The sequence below is a fragment of the Trichechus manatus genome, unplaced genomic scaffold (assembly GCF_000243295.1).
Source record: "Trichechus manatus latirostris isolate Lorelei unplaced genomic scaffold, TriManLat1.0 scaffold00180, whole genome shotgun sequence".
NCBI classification, from domain to species: domain Eukaryota; kingdom Metazoa; phylum Chordata; class Mammalia; order Sirenia; family Trichechidae; genus Trichechus; species Trichechus manatus.
Genome location: NW_004444116.1, coordinates 4,990,042 through 5,005,856, shown reverse-complemented (window position 1 = coordinate 5,005,856; position 15,815 = coordinate 4,990,042). Strand labels below are relative to the sequence as shown.

The window sequence follows — 15,815 nt, the reverse complement described above, 5'->3', positions numbered from 1 at the left end:
GATAAAGCTCTTAACTGCTGCCTAGCCTATACTATGGAGTCTTTGGTGGTTCAGTGGTAGAATTCTTGTCTTCCGTGCTCAAAAGTGTGTTTGATTCCCAGCCAATGCACCTCATGTGCAGCCACCATCTGTCTGTCAGTGGAGGCTTGTGTATTGCTATGATGCTGAATAGGTTTCAGCAGAGCTTCCAGACTAAGACAGACTAAGAAGAAAGGCCTGGCTATCTACTTCTGAAAGTCAGCCAGTGAAAACACTATGGATCACAACAGTCTGATCCACAAGTGTTCACGGGTATAGTGTAGAACTGGGCAACAGGTTTTTTTCCATTGTGCATGGGGTCACCATTTGGTTGGATCACGTTTCTTGGGAATAGGCATAAATATGGATCTTTTCCAGTCAGTTGACCAGGTAGCTGTCTTCCAAATTTCTTGACATAGACAAATGAGTACTTCCAGTGCTGCATCTGTTTGTTGAAACATCTCAATTAGTATTCCATCAATTCCTGGAGCCTTGTTTTTTGCCAATGCCTTCAGTGCAGCTTGGACTTCTTCCTTCAGTACCATCGGTTCCTGATCATATGTTACCTCCTGAAGTGGTTGAACGTCAACCAATTCTTTTTGGTATCGTGACTCTGTGTATCCCTTCCATCTTCTTTTAATGCTTCCTGCATCGTTTAATATTTTCCCTGTAGAATCCTTCAGTATTGCAACTCGAGGCTTGAATTTTTTCTTCAGTTCTTTCAGCTTGAGAAATATTGAGTATGTTCTTCCCTTTTGGTTTTGTATCTCCAGGTCTTTGCATATGTCATCATAATACTTTACTTTGTCTTCTCGAGCTGCCCTTTGAAATCTGTTCAGCTCTTTTACTTCATCATTTTTTCCTTTTGCTTTAGCTACTCAACGTTCAAGAGCAAGTTTCAGAGTCTCTTCTGACATCCATTTAGGTCTTTTTCTTTCTCTCCTGTCTTTTTAATGACCTCTTGTTTTCTTCGTGTATGATGTCCTTGACGTCATTCCAGAACTCGTCTCGTCTTCAGTCATTAATGTTCAACGCATCAAATCTCTTCTTGAAATGGTCTCTAAATTCAGGTGGGATATACTCAAGGTTGTACTTTGGCCCTCATGGACTTGTTCTAATTTTCTTCAGTTTCAACTTGAACTTGCATGTGAGTAACTGATGGTCTGATCCGCAGTCGGCCACTGGCCTTGTTCTGACTGATGATATTGAGCTTTCCATCGTCTCCTTCCACAGACATAGTCAATTTGATTCCTGTGTATCCCATCTGGTGAGGTCCACGTGTATAGTTGCTATTTATATTGGTGAAAAAAGGTATTTGTAATTAAGAAGTCGTTGGTCTTGCAAAATTCTATCATGGGATCTCCAGTGTCATTTCTATCACCAAGGCCATAGTTTCCAACTACTGATCCTTCTTTGTTTCCAACTTTTACATTCCAATCATCAGTAATTATCAGTGCATCCTGATTCCACATTTCATCAATTTTAGACTGCAGAAGTTGGTAAAAATCTTCCATTTCTTCATCTCTGCCCTTAGTGGTTGGTGCATAAATTTGAATAATAGTTGTATTAACTGGTTTTCTTTGTAGTTGCATGGATATTATTCTATCACTAACAGCATTGTACTTCAGAATAGATCTTGAAATGTTCTTTTTGATAATGAATGCAACGTCATTCTTCTTCCAGTTTTCATTCCTGGCATAGTAGACCATATGATTGTCCAATTCGAAATGACCAATACCAGTCCATTTCAGTTTACTAATGCCTAGAATATTGACGTTTATGCGTTCCATTTCATTTTTGACGATTTCCAATTTTCCTAGAATCATACTTCATACATTCCAGGTTCTGATTATTAATGGATGTTTGCAGCTGTTTCTTTTTATTTTGAGTCGTGCCACATCAGCAAATGAAGTTCCCGAAAGCTTGACTCCATCCACGTTATTAAGGTCGACTCTACTTTGAGGAGGCAACTCTTCCCCAGTCGTCTTTTGAGTGTCTTCCAGCCTGAGGGGCTCATCTTCTGGCACTATATCAGGCAATGTTCCACTGCTATTCATAAGGTTTTCACCGGCTAATTCTTTTCAGAAGTAGACCACTGAATCCTTCATCCTAGTCTGTCTTAGTCTGGAAGCTCAGCTGAAACTTGTCAACCATGGGTTACCCTGCTGGTATATGAATACCGGTGGCATAGCTTCCAGCATTACAGCAACACATAAGCCCCACAGTACGACAAACTGACAAATGCGTGCCTATTCCCAAGAAAGTTGATCCAATCAAATGCGGAAATTATCGAGCAATGTCATTAATATCACAAGCAAGCAAAATTTTGCTGAAGGTCATTCAAAAGCAGCTACAGCAGTTTATTGACAGGGAACTGCCAGAAATTCAAGCCGGATTAGAAGAGGACATGGAACCAGGGATATCATTGCTGATGTCAGATGGATCCTGGCTGAAAGCAGGGAATACCAGAAAGATGTTTACCTGTGTTTCATTGACTATGCAAAGGCATTTGACTATGTGGATCAGAACAAATTATGGATAACTTTGGGGAGACTGGGAATTCCGGAACACTTAATTGTGCTCATGAGAAATCTGTACGTGGATCAAGAGGCAGTTGTTCGAACAGAACAAGGGGATACTGCATGGTTTAAAGTCAGGAAAGGTGTACGTGAGGGTTGTATCTTTCACCGTACCTATTCAATCTGTATGCTGAGCAAATAATCTGGGAAGCTGGACTATATGAAGAAGAATGGGGCATCAGGATTGGAGGAAGACTCATTAACAACCTGCATTACGCAGATGACACAACCTTGCCTGCTGAAAGTGAAGAGGACTTGAAGCACTTACTGATGAAGATCAAAGACCACAGTCTTCAGTATGGATTATACCTCAACATATAGAAAACAAAAATCCTCACAACTGGACCAATAAGTAGGAACCAGAAATGGTGACGAAAAGATGGTGGTGACATGACAATTGGAGACAGATTATATAACCAGATATGGGTATGATGGAGTTAGGGAATTTATAATGGAGGTGAAGACAGTTAAACATAGAATACTAAAGAAAACAAAGCGGTAAGAGATTAAATATTAAAAATGGATGTAAAGTATGTTAATGTATAAAAAAATGATAATGTTCTTGAGTGTGAGCTGTGAATTAGAGATAATTACTGTCTTAGTTATCTAGTGCTGCTACAACAGCAATACTACAAGTGAATGGCTTTAAGGAAGAGACATTTATTCTCTCACAGTCTAGTAGGCTAGAAGTCCGAATTCAGGGCACCAGCTCCAGGGGAAGGCTCTCTCTGTGTTGGCTCTGGAGGAAGGTTCTTGTCATCAGTCTCCCTGGTCTAGAAGCTTCTTAGTGCAGGGACCCAGGGACCAAAGGACAGATTCCCCTCCTGGTTCTTTATTCTTGGTGTCATGACGTCCTCCTTCTCTCTGCTCGATTCTCTTTTATATCTCAAGAGATGGACTCAAGATACAATCCAGTTTTGTAGATTTGAATCCTGCCTCATTAACATAACTGCCTCTAATCCTGCCTCATTAACATCATAGAGGTAGGATTCACAACACATAGGAAAATCACATCAGGTGACAAAATTGTAGACAATCACACAATACTGGAAATCATGGCCTAGCCAAGTTGACACACATTTTGAAGGACACAATTCAATCCATAACTCTTACCTTTTCTCACCTGAGTGTCAGTCTATTTCTATCTCTCTCTCTCTCGCATACACACAGATACACTGTGACACACTGCAGAAGCTTGGATGGATGTAGGAAAGGCAATGGAGTGGGAAATTCAACATTCTTAAAAAAATTGTGAAGAAACTCTTCTTAGTTTAGAGAGCATATTAAGCTGCTATCCATCAGCTTTCCCTAGAGTCTCCATCCTTCCCCAGAAACCTCATGAATGTCCTCTTTACCTCTTTGTTCCTCAGGGTGTATATGAGACGGTTAAGTGAAGGAGTGCCCACTGCATAGAAAAGACCAAAGAACTTGCCCCTCTTCTGGGCATAGAGATTTTTGGGCTGGAGGTAGACAGAAATGGCTAAGCTGTAAAAGATAGTGACCACAGTGAGATGGGAAGAGCAGATTCCAAAAGCTTTTCTCTATGCTATTGCAGAGTTAGTCCTCATCACTGCCCAGGCAATGGCACCTATGAGACAAGAATGAGGGTGAGTGGCATAACCAGGAAAATGACACTGGACACAGCCAATTGAATCTCAATCAGATGGTGTCCCCACAGGAGAGTCGAATTAGAGATAGGACCTAAAATACAAAGTCATCTATTTGCCAGTGGGGGCAGAAAGGTAGGTGGAGGGTGGGTGGTGTCTGGACTATTGACTGGGCTAAACCCATAACCCAGGCCACAGTCGCCAGCTGCCAGCACAGGCAGGGATTGATGAGGGTGGCATAGTGGAGGGGCTGGCAGACAGCCACATAGTGGTCAAAGGCCATCACTGTCAGGAGGATGCCCTCAGTGGTCCCCAGGGACAGGAAGATGAAGAGCTGGACAGAGTAGCCAAGGAAGCTGATGATCTTCTTTGGGCCCCAGAGGTTGAACAGCATCTGGGGGACTAAACTGATGGTGAAGCAGAGATCCAAGAAGGAGAGTTTGGACAGGAAAAAGTACACTGGTGAGTGAAGCCTGGGATCCATCAGGGACAGCGGGATGATGAGCAGATTTCTCCTCTGGGTGAAGTGACTCCAACCACAGAGAGATCAGTTGGGTGAACTTAGTCTTTTAAAAAAATCATTGTGATTTACAAACAAAAAACACGAGTTCTCTCTGCAAAGGAAAAGCCCTAACCTCAACTTTCCACTGTGTGTAATGTGGAAAAATAAGAAAACAAAAATAGTGTCAGTCATAAAATTTTTACTGTCTGCATCCATAATAGCAAAAATTCCACAAGAATTGGGGCTTGGAAATGGTAAGCTCAAATAGATTCTTTTCCTTTCAGATAAGATGAAATCAGTAGTAAAATTATACCATGCTGAGTTTCAGGCATTCAAATAAAATGTGGTTTTTCTTAATGCTTGGTTGATTTCATTAACATGCAATTTAAAAAATTTGTTTTGAAATCAGTTCAGAACTTACAGAAACATTGCAAGAGTCATACCAAGAACTCCTATACAGGTGGTCCATAACTTATGATGGGGTTCTGTTCAACAACTCCATCATAAGTTGGTTCTGACATAAGTCAAATATGTCAGTTTTTTAAAAAATTTTATTATTATTGCCTTTCCTTATCAGTATCTTTATAAATCCAATCTTTATTTGTCTTTGGGTATTGGAATGAGAATGACTACATCAGCAAATTACGTGTGCAAGATTGTATGGAGTACATATTACTATAGATAAGATGTACAAAAAAACCAAAATGGATAGTCGTAAGTGCAGTTCATGGTAACTAAAATATGTCATAGGTCAGGGATTACCTGTACAACCTTTACGAAGATTCAACAGTTTTTAATATTTTGACTCATTTGTGTTCCCATTCTACTTCAATATGTTTACATATTATAACTATTTTCTGAATCATTTTTTTTGAGTAATGTTGTCTTTGATATTTCAGTACGTATTTCCTAAGACAAGATGATCTCTTAAACACTGTACAGCAATCAATTCAGGAAACTTAACATTCACATAGCACTATTTTCTAATGTACTGTCCATATTCTGATTTTGTCAATTTGCCCAATAATATCCTCTATATGAACATTTTTTCTCATCCTTGATTACATATTGTACTTAGCTGTCTTTTCTGACCCTGGCCTCTTTAGCAGCCTATTGTAAGCTACTGAATCAATGGGTTTGCTTCAAAATATTGGGCAACGTGGTCATTCCCTGCCACGATGATCTTATACACTGGAAGGAAGAGTTGTCTCATGCTCTTGAGAGTTAAGCAAGGACCAGTTTCACAATCAGCCTTTCAGCAGCCTGAACCTGCTAAAAAGCAGCAAGATCATAAACCTATTTCTCCTGGAAGTTTTCAGCGCTCAAGTAGTCACAGAAGTCTGTTGCCTGGTCCAAACGGTACATCTAGTAGCAATGCACCAAATGCAACAGCTGTACCACAGAATTCATCTGCCTGACCTATGCGTGTTCATTAACACCTAAGCTATAGCAAACTTCAATGAAAATCCCATAAAACATGTTCAAAAATGGCCTGCAGTTCATGCGGAGAAGCAGGCATCAAGATTGCATGAAGAAGTCCATAACATGGGAAGCGTTCACATGTTGGAAATACGTACTGAATTAAAAAATTCAAGATCTTTAGTCTGAGTATGTGAAAGTTAAGCAACTTTGCGAGAGCAAAGGATACTATTTTTGACACAACAAATTAAGGAACTTGAAAAGCTAAAAAATCAGAGTTCCTTCATGGTGTGAAGATGTGAATAATCACACGTTTTGAGTACAGGAACTGTAAATCTGTTGCCTAATATTAACATTTTTGCCCTGTATTTATTAAGTAGACTTTAGACCATTAAGCTGGGCAAGGGAAATGACAATGGGATGGGTCTGTGAAAGTCAATTCATTGGAAAGATACGAGATTGATTTGTAAAACCCTTGAAATGTAGATTTATTGTAGATGCATTCAAGTTGTAAATATGTTTTATAGACTGAAGCCATGGGAGGCCATGTGTAACAGAGCTTACACATTGAAAACTAATCAAGGCTGAAGTGGCTAGATAACTAGCCTTTTACATGTAAACCTGTCTGCAAGATTAGCTTTAAAAAAAAAGTGGGCGAGGGGGTGCAGCGGGGGTTAATTTATCATTCAGAAATCTTGCATTTTCAAAAATTCATTGCAAGTGCTAGGTGATCTGTGTCTAAGGATATGATTTTGAACCTTATGAACAGCGTACAAAACATCATGAAACAACTGCTTCCACACTTTCACCTGATCAAGAGCACTGCCTCTGCATTTATTTTACAGAGAAATGTTTTTCATTTCCCGTGTGTTCCATTTTCCTCTGAAATCCTTGATCTGATTTTATCTATTTTTTTTTTAAGGCTTCTCTTTTTCTCCTTTCTTAAGGCACTGTTGCTATGGCACTTTAACTTTTTTGTTCCTGTGTACAGTAGCTTAAAATTGCAGTGACTGAACACAATCCACTTAATTGTATAAATTACTGAAATCCATTTGCACCCTGTGAGAATGGACTTAAAAGTAATGCTGGGCATGTGTGCTGAAAGTCCATTGATTGCTCAAGTATAAGGAAATAGCCCAATGAACATGGTTGTAGGAGGGGAAAGAGAAAACAAAGCTAGTCAGATGTGAATTGTATCTGTTGTAATAAACATGTTAAAACAAAACAAAACAAAGTACACTGGGAGTACAGTGAACATTATCAGAAGATCCCAAGAATTGAAGGCAAATAATGCAAAGATATTGGGTGGGTGAGAAACAGAGATCTGTACAGAAAAGGAGCAGTGTGTGTGAATCAGGGACTGCTTCCTGGAGGAGGTGACAGAATTTTTACTCTGAAAGAGGACAGTTGGGACAGAGAAAGCCGCCTCACAGGTGGGTGGGAGGCAGCAGCCACTCTGGCAGTTAAGAGGCAGAAACTAGGCAAGTTGGTGGGGTGGGGGGTCAGGAGGAGTTGGAGAGGATGTAGGATGGCAGCAAGTATCTCCCATCACAGGGTCTCTTTTTTTGTGCTTAAAAGCCTCATCTCAGTACTTGACCAGACTACTTCTCTTTGTCTCTTTTTTTGTTTCTTACTTTCTTTCCTCCCATTGTTCCTTTCACCCTAAGGGATTTTTTTTTCTCTTTAACTTTTTTAACATGTAGTTAAATATTTGAACAAAAAACTTTCTAAATCTTAGAAACCTCCTATGCTCCTCTCCCTGATCACACCCTCTTCCTTCTCCTGAATAGGCAATTACTATTCGGATTCTTATTTTTTTAAAAATCATTCTTACCTTGTCTTATAGCATCACATCTTTCGTACTGCTAAAAAGAAAAAAAGCAACAGCCAACTGCTTCTTATTCATCTATCAGCTATTATTCTACCCTTCTGAATTTCTTGTGTTCTTACTCCCTTGGCAACTTACTGTCTCACTCTGTACATTATTTCTGAATCTTTTCCATTTATATCATCCTTTGAATTTCTTTCTGTTCTCTCTTGTTCTCGGTCTTTCAGAACATGTCTTTTCTGCACTCCCTCTCTTCTAGTCCTTCTTGTCTCTGACACTAACAAAGTCAGGCACCACTTTCCCCATTTCTACTTAATTTTATCATTCTTTTATTGATCACCAAGGAGTCAGTATTGTACTAGATGCTACAAGGGATTAAACAATGAATCAGATACAAATTCTGCTCTACTACCTAGTAAAGATAATCAAGTTATTGCTTTAGCAGTTACCATATGTACCAGGCACTGTGCTAAACAATTTCCTAACTACCTGGTTCTCAAAACAACCCTGCAAGGTAGTTGATATCATCCCCATTTTACAGAAGAAGAAACAGTCTTGGAGAGGTGAAGTAATCTGCCCAAAGTTACTCATCCAATCAGTGCCAGAGCCAGGTGCTGTTTGATTTCAAATCTGGTGCTCCTGATGGCTCTGCTATAGAGGATATGTGGAAATTGATGGGCCGTAGGAGAAAAATAAACTTGTGACTTACTCGCAATCAAGTCAGAAATCTCCTCAGAACCTTGTTGCCAGATCTGTCCCAATGCAAGGAGCTCCTGAACTGGTTGGAGCCTCCACTTGATGCTCACAATGAGAACTGAAAGCAAACTAAGGAGGGATGGGCACCCTTGAAAGGATTGGAAGTCAGGTCTTAGGTAATAATGTTAACTGTGAATGCTGCAGCCACACACTTTTCAAATCACTCACTACAGCTGTATGACCTGGATGTTATTACTATCTTCTATTTTTGCTTTCAGAGAGGAAATATAACTTGCTCAGAATCGTATAGACGGGGTTGAGACTTGAACCCATGTGGGCTGACTGCTTGTCTAACCATAGCCTCACCATGTGAGGACTTGGCCAGAGGTAGCTCTTTGCGTGGAACACTTTGCCAGCGACCTCCCCTCCTTAGTCCGGGAAGTTAACCTCTATTTTAGTGGCATTGGAGGTAGAAAGGGGGGCAAGGTGAGGTGATGGAAGGAGGGATGCCAGGACTCCCATCCCATGGAGAGAAACAGCTCATTAATTCTGCCAAGACTCTGGAGTCCCACAGCCCACAGACAATTAATTAGCCACTGGTTAAGAAAAGAGGGAAGGAACCAGGGGAAATATGGCAGCCAACAGTGCTCCCTGTGGTAAATGAAAAGGTCACCCGCTGCTCCTTTCTGTCATTGGAGAATATAAGGTCATTGTTCTCCTGAGTGTCCCATACTATCTTCTCAAGTCTCTTCTGAACCCATTCAAAATCCCATTATTTTGGTTTATTCTCTCCTTGTTAAAATTGCTGTAATTTACATACTTTAAGATGCACAGATTCTAAGTGCATAGTTTGATGAATTTTGACAGCCTCAGTAAAGATATGGAATATTTTCATCATTCTACAACCTTCTTCTCTGCCTCTTTCCTCTATAACTGCTCCCATACTGCCCATCCCCTCTTGCCCAGAGACAACCTCTATTCTAATTTCTATCACCATAGTTTAGTTTTGCCTCTTGTAAGACTTCATACAAATGGAGTCATACAATATGTTCTCCCTCGAGTTAGGCTTCTTTCACTCAGCATAATTCTTTTGAGATTTGTCTATGTTGTTTCATGTATCAGTAGCGCATTTCCTTTTTTAAAATCGACTTAACTGGAGTACAATTTACAAACCATAAAATGCACATATTTCCAGTATGTCGTTCAATAAGTTTTGACAAGTATATACACCTGGGCAACTACCACCCCATTCAAAACGTAGAGCATTTTCATTACCTTCGAAAGTTCTTAAATGCCCTGCCTCAGACAATCATCTGATGTCTATCATGCTAGGTTAGTTTTTTCCTGTTGTAGGACCTTTATGTAAACAGAATCAGATAGTTGTACTCTTTGTTTCTGGCTTCTTTTGCTCAGCATGTTATTGAGATTTGTCTATAGTGTTTCATATATTAGTAGCTTGTGCCTGTTTATTGCTAATAGTATTCAATTGTATGAATACACCAGAATTTGTTTATCCATTCACCTGTTGTTGGACATTTGGATTGTTTCCAGTTTTTGACTGCTATGAGAAAAACTACTATAAATATTTGCATGCAGTTCTTTGTGTGGACACATTTTCATTTATCTTGGGTAAATACCTAGAAGTGTAATTTCTGGACCATATGAGAAGTGTTTGTTTATCTTTATAAGAAACTGCCAAATTGTTTCCAAAGTGGTTGTGCCATTTTACACTCCCAACAATTCCACATTCTCATTGACACTTGCTACTATTTGTCTTTTGGTTTTAGGCATTCCATTAAATATGAATTGCTCTTTCACTGTAGTTTTGATTTGCAATTTCCTGATGGTTAATGATGCTGAACTTCTTGTCACATGCTTATTGGTTCTCACATATCTTTTATTCAAGTCCTTTGTCTATTTTTTATTGCCTTATTTGTCTTGTTATAAGTTGTAGGCATTAATCAGATTTCGCTCATACTGTACCTTACCTTTTCATTTTCTTTCTCTTTTTTTGCTTGTTTTTCCCTAAATTTTATTTATTTTGTTGTTGAGAATACACACAGCAAAACATACATCAGTTCAACAGTTCCTACAAGTACAATTTAGTGACACTGATTATATTCTTCGAACTGTTCGACCATTCTCATCCTCCTTTTCTGAGTTGTTCCTCCCTCACTAACATAAACTCACTGCCTTCTAAGGTTCCTAGCTAATCTTTCGAGTTGTTGTTTTCAATTTGTACCCATTTAGATAGTTCTTAGAAGAGCATAACGCTCAAGGATGACTTTTTAATTTTCTTAATAGTTTCTTTTTTTAAAAAATCTGTTAAGTACAGGTAGTCCCTGACTTATGATGTATTCAAGTTTCGATGAACTGCAATTCCGATCACTTTTTTTTTTTTTGGTACATCTTATCTTTAGTAATATGTACTACATACAATGTTGCAGTGCATAATTTGATGAAGTTATCATTCTCAGACATTCTCTTGTAGACGTTCAATGTTATGATTTATAAAGATAATGATAATAGAAGGCAATAATAATGAAAACTAAAAGTGAAAAAAAAAGAGGTCTTTGACATATGTCAGAACCGAATTATGACAGTTGTCGGAAAGGAACCCTGTTGTAAATTGGAGAATACCTGTAGTTGGGTCTTGTTATTTTTATGGACTCCCTGGGTGGTACAAATTGTTAACATGTTCGACTGCTAACTAAAAAGTTGGAGGTTCAAGTCTACCCAGAAGTGCCTTGGAAGAATGGCCTAGTGATCTACTTCTGAAAATTAAGCCATTAAAAACCCTATGGAGCACAGTTCTCCTCTGACACACATGGAATTGCCATTATTTGGAGTCAACTTGACAGCACTGGTTTTGGTTATTTTGTTCCATTCTGACAATTTCTTTTAATTGATGTGTTTAGAACTTCATAAATAAGAATCCACATAAATCTAATCCCGAAAATGTGAAGATTAACCAATTTAACCCCCACTTTCCCACTTCTCAATCATCTCTGCCACTAGCGGCCCATGAGACACACACTCTCTCTCTCTGCCCCAGCCACCTGGATGTAGGTCAGAGCTCACATTTGAAAGGACATTTTCCTTGAGTACAAAATAGGCTGATGCCAGCAGTAAACTCAGGAGTCTACATGACACCCTTACTTCTGACCTGCTGGCTGCAAATTTGGGGTTTTCCCACTACCACTTCAGGAAGTCAGCCACAAGGTTGAGGGCCTCCCTTAGGGTCCTTCACTTTCACTTGCAGGCTGCCACTATTCCTTTGGGTTTGTTAATTCACTGGAATGACTCACAGAACTCACAGAAGATACTATAGTTACAATTACGAATTTATTATAGCAAAAGGATACAAATCAGGATCATCATAACGAAGAGATACATGGTTGAGACATGGGAAGTTTCCCAAAGCGGATTTTCCATATACTAAAGAGGGCGAGTCGCCCTCCCTCTGCCAACCAGGAAGCTCTCAGAGCCTCCTTACTCAGAACCTTCATTGGCTTCATCACGTAGTCATGACTCAGGCCTCATTGAATATGCATGAAATGTTAAACCATGCTTCTAGTGTTCTTATTGCTTTTATGGAAGAGATAATTTTTAGAGGTCCTTACTCTGCAATTTTTGCTGATGTCTCCACAGTTTTTTTTTTTTTTTGATGCGTTAGGGATTACACTATAAATAAATTAACTTTTCACAGTCTATTTAAAATTAATAGTTTACCATGTCATGTGGAATATAGAAACCTCACTACCAATGTATGTGCTTGGATGAGATTATATACATACTGAGTTTCAGTTCCTTCTTCCTTCTGATTGTTACTTAAAGGAGAAAAGCAGAAAGGCATGTAAAAAGGGATCAATAAAAAAGGAGAAAGCAGAGAGCAAGGACCTTGAGGAAGAAGGAAAGAAGATATGGTAGGACCTGGAAATGAGGCTAGAGAGATGGTAATGATGGTCAAGTACACACAAGACAGGCAAGGCCAAGGCCTGGCTGATTTGCTGGTAAAGATACAATGAGCCACTTTTACTTCAGACAGCTTATTACTTACATGCAAGAAAGGGCTGGGTATCAACTTCCAAAAAATCAGCCAGTGAAAACCCTATGGATTACAATGGTCAGACCCTGTTGTGCATGGGGTCACCATGAGTTGGGGAGAGACTCAACAGCAGCTAACAACATCAACATTACTTACATAAACAGTAAAAGGAAGAGTAGCCAAAGGTGCCAGATACTTGAGTCCTTGCCCATACACTAAAAATGATGACATTGACACAAAAGGGTCCCCATGACTGCAAAGTGAGTTGTAGGATACCTTATTGCTCAGGAGTCAATTCTAGACTGCAGCTAAGTCTCATTATGTTCTGCAGCTATTTATGAGGAGCATGGAACAGAAAGCCTCATTCCTCATTAGGACCTGGGAGGCAACAAGAAACTGTCTCATGATAGCCTCTTAGGGGATATAAAAAGAAGATAGAGCTGTCCAAGAGGAAACTTCTAGTTCCTGGAGGATCACAGGATATCCCATTAAGTCTCAGACTGGCTGGGGTTCAAGCTTTGCTTGTGTGGCCTATGTGGATTCATGCAAGGTCTCCTGGTCGCCATGGTGGAGCCGATTCACTACACTGATATAATTGAAGAGAAACTGTATAGCCAGAAATGGGCATGCTAGAGTTAGGGAATCTATAATAAAGGTGAAGACAGTCAAAACAGGATGGAGAAGAGAGGAAATATTAAAAAGTGACAGGCATGATAATGTTTGAGATAAAGGCATAGAGATCCTACTTCTTTTTAGCGCAGTCTCTTTCTCTCTCTCAATCTCTCCCTTTGCCTCTCTTACATACCACATTGTCATACTGTGATCCACTGTGATGGCTTAGGTGTGTGTGGAGAAGGCAGAGTGCTGATGAGCTCAAACTTGTTCACAAAAGCATGAAGAAATTTCTTAATTTAGGTAGCACCTTAAGCTACTATCCCTCACTTTTCCCTGGAGTCTCATCCTTCCCCAGCAACCTCATGAATGCCCTCTTTACCTGCTTGTTCCTCAGGGTGTATATGAGCGGGTTAAGTGACGGAGTGCCCACTGCATAGAAGAGACCAAAGAACTTGCCCCTCTTCTGGGCACAGGGATTTTTGGGCTGGAGGTAGACAGCAATGACTGAGCTGTAGAACATAACAACAACCATGAGATGGGAGGAACAAGTCCCAAAAGCCTTCCTCTGCCCCTTTGCAGAGGTAATTCTCAGTACTGCCCTGGCAATGGCACTGTAAGAAACAAGGATAAGAGTGAGGGGCACAATCAAGATAAAGACACTAGCAGCGACCATCTGGATCTCATCATAGGTGGTGTCCCACAGGAGAAGCAAATTAGAGATGGGACCTCACATAAAAAGTCATCCATCTACTAGTGGGGGCTGAAGGGTAGGTGGAGGGTGGGTGGTGTCTGAACTATTGATTAGACCAGACCTATGACCCAGGCCACAGCCACCAGCTGCCGGCAGAGGCAGGGGTGGATGATGGTTGCATAGTGGAGGGGCTGGCAGACAGCCACATAGCGATCAGACTCCATCACTGTCAGGAGGATGCATTCAGTGGTCCCCAGTACATGAAGATGAAGAGCTGGACAGAGCAGCCAAGGAAACTGATGGTCTTCTTTGGGCCCCAGAGGTTGAACAGCATTTGGGGGGCAAAACTTGTGGTGAAGCAGAGATCTAAGAAGAAGTTGGAGAGGAAAAAGTGTATTGGAGAGTGGAGCCTGGGGACCAGCACTAACAGTAGGAAGATGAGTGTGTTGCCCAGCAGGGTCAGGAGATATGAAGGCAAGACAATCATGAAGAGAATTTTTTCCAGCCCTGGGTGTTCAGAAAAGCCCAGAAGGATGAAGCCCAGTGGGGAGCTTTGGTTGACCATGACCTGTTCCTTTAGACCCTAGAGATGGAGGAGAGCTATCATCTGAGTGTGTTCCAACCTATTTTATAAGAACCAATCCTGGGTACTTTCAGGAAATACAGGTTTCCCTTCTCCTTCTTCTCACCCAGCCTCCATTTCCCAGGTTCACCACCATCCAGCAGCTCCTTCCCTTCCCTTGTTCCTCCTGATCAAATGTTGTCTAGTGGGAACAAAGAAACCACAAATGTGTTAGAAACAGATGGAACTTCATACTGGTACCTCTTTCCTATTCTTCAAGGACAAAGAAGACTGATGCAAAATATGAGATTAATTAATTGATTTTCCTTAATTCAACAGTCAGTTAATGATCACCTATTTTGTTCTGAGTACTGTGAGAGTTCTGTATGTTTTCCTAGGTATGTCCAGGAAGAATGAACAAAGAAATGTTTTTAATCAATTTCCTGATCATCAATAACAAATATCTCTGTAGGGTTGTTTTCTATTGGGAGTGTCATGGATTGAATTGTATCCCCCCAAAATATCTGTCAATTTGGCTAGGTCATAATTCCCAGAATTGTATGATTATCTACCATTTTGTTATCTGATGTGAATTCACTATGTGTTTAAATCCTATCACTACGATGTAATGAGATGGATCAGTGGCAGTTATATTGATGAGATCTGCAAGATTAGATAGTGTCTTAAGGCAATCTCTTTTGAGATATAAAAGCGAGAAGCGAGCAGAGAGACATGGGGACCTCATACCACCAAGAAAGCAGTGCCAGGAGCTAAGTGCGTCCTTTGGACCTGAGGTTCCTGCGCTGAGATGTTCTGTTCCCAGACCAAGGGAAGACTGATGACAAGGACCTTCCTCCAGAGCCGGCAGAGAGAGAAAGCCTTCCCCTGAGGCTGGCACCCTGAATTTGGACTTCTAGCCTACTGACTGTGAGAGAATAAACTTCTCTTTGTTAAAGCCATCCACTTGTGGTATTTCTGTTATAGCAGCGGTAGATGACTAAGACAGGGGGGAAGCATAGCTATTATAGAATCATTCATGCTTTATTTACCTCACCCTTACTGTCAGTGTGGTCGACTATACGCAAAAAGTATGGATTAAGGAGGAGCTTTCTCCTCTGTGTGAAGTAACTCCATCCATAGGGAGTTCATTTAGGTGATCTAGTGTTTTCTAAGTGAGATAATTGTGATTTATTCAACTAAGTACGAGAGGTTTCTCTACAAATGCAAAGCGCTAATCTCAATTTAACATT

The 15,815-nt window shown here is 40.3% G+C and overlaps 3 pseudogenes; 1 reads left to right on the top strand and 2 right to left on the bottom strand.

Moving 5' to 3' along the window:
- Positions 1-3,880: 3,880 nt before the first annotated feature.
- On the bottom strand, positions 3,881-4,946 carry LOC101347464 (olfactory receptor 2H1-like; annotated as a pseudogene).
- Positions 4,947-5,884: 938 nt separating this feature from the next.
- Positions 5,885-6,419, top strand: LOC101347210 (WW domain-containing adapter protein with coiled-coil pseudogene; annotated as a pseudogene).
- A 7,209-nt stretch (positions 6,420-13,628) lies between these two features.
- LOC101346950 (olfactory receptor 2H2-like) lies at positions 13,629-14,661 on the bottom strand (annotated as a pseudogene).
- Between the last annotated feature and the right edge of the window lie 1,154 nt (positions 14,662-15,815).